Raw genomic sequence first — 6085 nt, forward strand, 5'->3', positions numbered from 1 at the left:
TTGGCTCGGCTGAATTTGATCCTCGAAAGTCGCATCATCTTTTGTCCAGAGTTCCCCGAATAAATGATTCCAATTAATGAAATACAGTCAAGAAAACAAAGACTGGGATGAAATGGTTGTGGTGTTAATTAGGGGGTGGATTCTGGATTTTGATTGGTCAGGAGGCGACCCGTTTTATATAAAAGCAGCTCGAGCAACTGTTTACAGCTGCAATAAAGTAAACGAGAACTAAACTCGTCTAAGGGATGTTTTTACAACATTAAGCATATTTATACTTTTATTAATTACATTTTAATTATAAAACAAAAATGTTTGTAAATTGTTGTATAAGTGGAATGAAGTATTTTGAAGTAATTTGGCTTTTTTGTTGATTCTTGTTTTTGTTTTTTTGTAGAAGCATAGCTGGCATGTCTGGAAATGTAGATAGAAACAAACAAACAAACAAACAAACAAACAAATTCATAAATGAATACATTCATAATCTCTAAAAATGTAAAATGTAAGGAATAATAACAAAAAAAATAATTATATTTTAAAATGAAAAATTAATAAATACATTTCCTACTTTAAAAAAAAAATTATTATTATAACATTATCCTTGAAAACATTCCACATCTGATCATTCCTTACTTTATCTTTAGTAAAGAAGAGGAAAAAAAATTAATATAAAATAATGATAATAATAAAATATTAATAAATGAAACAATATAAAAGTGCATCTCTTTTTTGCTCAAATAAAAATCTTTAGTACCTCAGTGTCCTCGTATCTACACGGCAGCATGCAGATGTCTATACACTATATTTGCACTATGTACAAAACCAAGCCCCATATTGTCTCTTTACTTATTGTCTTCTCTCCGTCCGTGTCCTCCTGTGTGTCTTCCTCGGCCCATGCTGAAGTGTTGCGCTGGATGATCTCAACGAGCTGGATGTTGAGGTGAGGACGAGGTTCTTCAGCGCTGGAGGTTTGTATGAATTTGAACCAACTCATAACCAGCGCATCCATCAGCAGCTCTTCAGATTGTCAGTTTCAAGAACTTTGTATTCATTCAGTCCTTTTTCAGGTTTGAAGTCCTGCGCGTGTGCTTCATGTTTGCGATCAAGCACACGTTCAGTTTTCTTTTCTTCTTTTTTCAATGCTGCCTGATCTGCAATCAATATAACGTGTGTGTGTGTGTGTGTGTGTGTGTGTGTGTGTGTGTGTGTGTGTGTGTGTGTGTGTGTGTGTGTGTGTGTGTGTTTATTGTGAATTTAGATTTTTCATGGCTAATGCAATATTCTGAGTAAAAATGTGTTGCTTATAGTATTTAAATAAAATTAAAAATTTAATTGCCCTAAAAAAAAATATTTGTTGCTTTTCAACAGATCAGGCAGCATCACGTTTACCTGATCCACATCCTCTACCTAATTTGCATTGTAAAAGAATCGAGCAAAGGATTGCAGAACGGGAAGCAATAGCTCCAAAACTGAAAGCTTGGAAAGGTTCTTCAGATCTGTAGAGTTCCTATAGTGAATGAGCAGAAGGTCAGGAAGAGATGAGCATGATGTCCAGCATAAATGGTCACATTCTGGTCCATTCCTGATTACAGTACCAAATTCGAGGCAGGATGAAGAAGAAGGAGAAAGAACTCAAGTATTAATAAAAATTGTATCATGTTTTGGGGTTGTTGGAGAATTGGATCAAGATGATTCTGCTTTCCTGTGTGCATACTTTCTTCTTCCTTCGAGAAATTTGGACTATATATCCATCGTAATCAGTATCATGATCCATGAGATCTCAAGCAAAAAGTCCAAATTTCAGTGTATATAAGGAAAATGTAAAACGGATTTCCAAAAATATATATTTTAGATTTAATCCAAATGATCTATATGAACTCTTCTCGTCATGATCCATGCTTGTGTTTTTTTTTTTTATATATATATATTTATATAGATGCTGTATATATTAAAGAAAAACTCTTTATGAAAAAAAATTCTTATAATTATTATACTGGCGTATGAGTGACATCATGAGGGACGCCTCTACTGGAAGACAGTCGTGCTAATTACAATAACATGCTGTTTTTTCGACCCAAAGAGAAACTATGACCTCCAGCATCTCCAACTTCCTCCATTGATAGAAAACGAAGCTGTAGATGTGATAGAGGAGCAAAGCCTGGAGGTAGAACAAGGCATCAAAGAGTAGAGCCGTAGGTGAAGGAAGTGAAAGAGGAGCATCTACACGAGGGCAGTTGTGCTTTTTCGGAAAGCCCTGGGCCACAAGTCTCACCGCTCGGGTTGCCATGATATCTGCAACAGAAGAGGGAAAGATGGGAAGATGAGCTTCCAGGAAGACACACACAAACAAAAACATGACTCAGTCCAGCATTCATCAGAAAACCTTTCCATCAAGACCTGGTTGTATGTGAGGGGACTTTCTTGGGTGTGTTTTAATAAGACCCGGTGAGACTGAAGACTGACTCATCTGATTATGAGGGTGGTTTTTCTGAGATGACCACCAAAGTGGTTGCCTACACCATGATACAGAGTCACAGAAGCTCTCTCTTTTTAACTCTACATCTACACTACTGGAGAACAAGGACCGTGCCTTTGTGCCTGAATCATCTCGCAAAAAACACTTCCTTCACACCTTCTTCATCAAGAGATTGCTGACTCACTTTTTGCTCTCTAAAAGGTCTCATGTAAATAAAGATTTACAGTTGCAACCCTAAACCTCAACCCAACCTGAAGTGTAACATCTTCCCAGAAGTGTGGGATGTGGAATCAAGTATCTAGTAGGCTTCTTTTATGATTTTTTCCATATACAGAAAAGTAAACATACAGTTATACAAAACTTTGTTCCCCCATGAAACATGAAACAACAAGATGTTGGACTTTTGAAGATGGTCATGGGTTCAAATTCCATCAAATCCCATCAAGGCCCTTAATCCTTAATTGCGCATCTGTATAAATAGGATAATAGTGAGTCACTCTGAAAAAGTGCATCTGACAAATGACATAAATGTAGATGTGTGTAACAGTACACAAAACTCAGGGTTCGGTATTGAGCTCCGTTCGTTTCAGTTTCAGAACATTTTGGGGAGAAGAAATGCAAACCATAAAATCGCTTGTCGGTTTTTATTAACGCATTTTATTATTAAAAAGATTTGTGAACATTGACGGTTGAAAACATTCTAAATAAAATGCCTGCTTGGTTAAATAAAATAAAAAATTCTATTTTATAATATTTTATAAAAAAAATAAAATATATAAAAGTAAAATAGAATAAATCGAATGAATGAACTTTATTATAGGAATTAAATTATGTAATTATTTAAATTGGCACAAATTCGATTAAATACAATGAAATAAATGTAAAACTTTCATTACATTTTTTGCATTTGTTAGACCTCATTTGGGTAATACAGATGTGTATATAAGTGTGTGTGTGTGTGTGTGTGTGTGTGTGTGTGTGTGTGTGTGTGTGTGTGTGTGTGTGTGTGTGTGTGTGTGTGTGTGTGTGTTACATTTAATATAAAATGTTCTAAACATATGATCTACGTAACTGTTTTTCTTATTTCAGCATATTTTAACAAACGTCTTCATTCCTTCCATCCTTCATTCATTCACTCCCTCGATATGTGGAATTGTCAGGATTTTCTCCTTTTAAGAGAAATTCTTGAAGCTGGACATAAAAGTTAAATAATCCATATCGCTAGTGTTGGCGATGGCAGGAAGTGGCAGCGATTTCGTGCATCTTTTTTTTTACATCGTGCTACAAATCGTATTTCCAGCAGCCACAGTGACACTGCGCTAACTCTACTTTCTTTTTTATACTCCTGTTATTGTTGTGTATATTTTCACGTTTAATAACAAAAGAAAAAAAACAGTGACGCTACACAAATGTGCTAAACAAACTTGCTGTCTGTCCCTTTGTGAGGGAACTCAGATTGTAACCGCATGTTTGCACCAAACCGAAAACCGTGTACTGAAACGGTTTCATACAGATACGTGCATCTGTTTATTCTTATGGTCAGGTGTCCACTAACATTTAGCAAACTGAAACCAGTGTTTTTTTCTTGCTATAATGTTTGAAACTGCTTTGTGTTTTAATGGCAGCACACTTGCTGAATGGAAGTGGATGCTGCCCATTTATCCGCGTCCACCTGCTCCGGGTCATGAAATCAAAACTTCTGCTAGCGATCGATAAACGGTTAAGTGACGGTAGATGCTTCAGGTTTCACCATCACCATAGCAGTGAAAATGTAAGTGAGTATTTTTTGTAGGCTTTTTTTTCTTTATCTGACAAAACAGAAGAAAAAGATGAAGGTGGTCTGTTAGTCATACAGTAAATGAAGTTTCTGGCAACACGCCTTGAAAGTTGATCACCGTTTACAAGTGCTTTAGACTCTTTCTGTCACGCTTTTTATTCCTCAATCCAAAGAGAGGTTTCATCCAGTTTGTTCCTCGGGTTCTCCTGGGTGGTCCATTACACAGCAACCGCTTACTTCTGCCTGCCATGTCCACTTATTTCTACTGGAGGAAAACGAGTTTGCTGCTCAGTTAACAAAAATTATTTTGAATCAATCAAACAGCTACCACACACACACACACACACACACACACACACACACACACACACACAAACCTCGCACAGGCCTGCTAATATCCCCGTGTCTCATTAAAACAGCTCTGTAATACAATGTGGTTTCTGCCATATGTGTCTAATACATCAGCTGCCCCTGTTGATGCTGAACACCCCGGGGGTCCTGTAACTGCCTGCACACGGTTCTGACTTACAAAAAGAACAATACAATTTAAAGAATTTATCAATCGAGGTGGAATTAAGGAGCTCGGTGGATCTCAGTGGTTTGTAGAAGAATGTTATTTTTTAAAAGTCAGAACATTTATATGTAAAGTGTACACAAAGTTCTCCAAAGTGAAGCCGCAACATCACAGAAATAAACTTCCTGTAATGTTCTTAAAACCAATAATTGTATGTTTGGTGATGTCATTAGAAAAACTACATTGAAAAAATATAATAAAATCTACAGGATTTCTACTCTATTTATGCCACACATAAACATGTGTGATGTTCTTGAAGTTACACAACAACTGCTTACTGGATGATTTCTCAGATTCAAACATCAGGACAGTGGATGAGTTACTGTGATTAGGTTTTCTATTATAATGATGTTGACGAGAGAAAATGATGTATTTACTCCAATCAAACCTCAATTTTGTACAAAAATTTGTATGCATGGATGGATGGATTTATGGATTGATGGATTGATGAATGAATGAATGAATGGAAAGATAGAGAGATAAATGAGTGGATGGATAGATAGGTGGATGGATGAATGGATTGATGGATGGATGGATGGATGGATGGATGGATGGATGGATGGATGGATGGATGGATGGATGGATCAGTAGATGAATAAATGTATGAAAATATAGATGAATGAGTGGATGAATAAATGGATTGGATGGATGGATAGATGGATGGATGGATGGATGGATGGATGGATGGATGGATGGATGGATGGATGGATACAGCTGTGGCCGAACTGCATGTTAGAGCTCATTTAAACCACATGATCCCGGAGGAGAACACGCTGAGGTCCGAGCAGCGAGTGAAATCCCAGTCTGTCACACTGGAACAAAATGGAATTCCAGTTGGTTGCTGCAGGTCTTTTATACAAACATCAGCATTTAATCAAAAATGTCCCACATCAGAAATTGTTTGTCGGCTGTATTCGATCTGACGAATTTTGAATGACCTTCTATAGAGCTCTAAACCCCACTGAACCGGTTTGGGGTGAACGCTGACTGCACCCCAGGTCTTCTCACCTCACCCACACCTCTATCTGATGAGTGGAAGTTATTTTACCAGCTAATGGAAACTAAATGTGGAGTGAGATGTTCAAAAAGAAGTCCATATATACCAATCTCAAGTGTCCACAACTTTTGATTAAACCGACATAAATTAGCGATTTAATCTCAAGAGAACAATCTATCTATCTATCTATCTATCTATCTATCTATCTATCTATCTATCTATCTATCTATCTATCTATCTATCTATCTATCTATCTATCTATCT

At 36.7% G+C, this 6085-nt stretch overlaps 1 protein-coding gene across 1 annotated transcript in view; it reads right to left on the bottom strand.

Annotated features, from left to right (window-relative positions):
* Window positions 1–756: 756 nt before the first annotated feature.
* mafa (MAF bZIP transcription factor a) overlaps window positions 757–6085 on the bottom strand; it is a 104475-nt gene continuing 99146 nt past the window's right edge. Inside the window, exon 3 of the mRNA XM_083553108.1 lies at window positions 757–2289. The gene's annotated coding sequence lies outside the window, so the exon portion shown is untranslated. The remainder of the gene's footprint in view (window positions 2290–6085) is intronic.

Source organism: Silurus aristotelis, assembly GCF_946808225.1.
Source record: "Silurus aristotelis genome assembly, chromosome: 10".
NCBI lineage: Eukaryota > Metazoa > Chordata > Actinopteri > Siluriformes > Siluridae > Silurus > Silurus aristotelis.